Below are 657 nucleotides of genomic sequence, written 5' to 3'. Positions count from 1 at the left end.
ACTAGGATTGATATGCTTTTCTCTTTTATTGCATGCTTGATTGATCGAGTACTAGTGTATGCACGGTAGTCGTTCTAGAGTACAAAACCTATTACCTTTTGACCCTGAAATAGAACGAACCCTTAGGAACATTCGAGCTAAGATCAAAACATTAGGATCATCCCCACCTTTTAAGATGGCTGAAGAACAACCCAAACTTCTGAGGGAGTACTTTACTCCCACTATTTACACTTCCCCATCTTGCATTCGATTACCTGAGGTAGCAGCTGTACAATATGAAATAAAGTCTAGTGTGATCCAAATGCTCCCATCTTTTTATGGGCTCACCAATGAAGACCCATATAAACACCTAGATGAATTCCTTGAGATTTGCACCACTGTCAAGATTCAGAACTTTACTGATGATGCTCTGAAACTTAGATTATTTCCCTTCTCCCTTAAAGATAGAGCCAAACAATGGCTGAATTCTTTAGAAGCCAACTCGATTCGTTCTTGGGATCAAATGCAACAAGAATTTCTTAAAAAATACTTTTCCATAGGAAGAACGAACCAGTTTAGACGTGCCATTACAAGCTTCTCCCAAACTGAGGGAGAAGAATTTCATGAAACTTGGAAGAGATTTCGAGACCTAATCCGTAAATGCCCTCATCATCAAAT

The 657-nt window shown here is 39.0% G+C and overlaps 1 non-coding gene across 1 annotated transcript; it reads right to left on the bottom strand.

The window, feature by feature from the left end:
* Positions 1–551: 551 nt before the first annotated feature.
* Positions 552–657, bottom strand: LOC120105830. The gene has a single exon (XR_005508105.1). It is a non-coding gene; the product is annotated as a small nucleolar RNA R71 (small nucleolar RNA).

This window comes from Phoenix dactylifera, unplaced genomic scaffold, assembly GCF_009389715.1.
Source record: "Phoenix dactylifera cultivar Barhee BC4 unplaced genomic scaffold, palm_55x_up_171113_PBpolish2nd_filt_p 000377F, whole genome shotgun sequence".
Classification (NCBI taxonomy): domain Eukaryota; kingdom Viridiplantae; phylum Streptophyta; class Magnoliopsida; order Arecales; family Arecaceae; genus Phoenix; species Phoenix dactylifera.
Note: the sequence above shows the minus strand (reverse complement) of the source record. Positions and strands in the feature narration are given on the sequence as shown.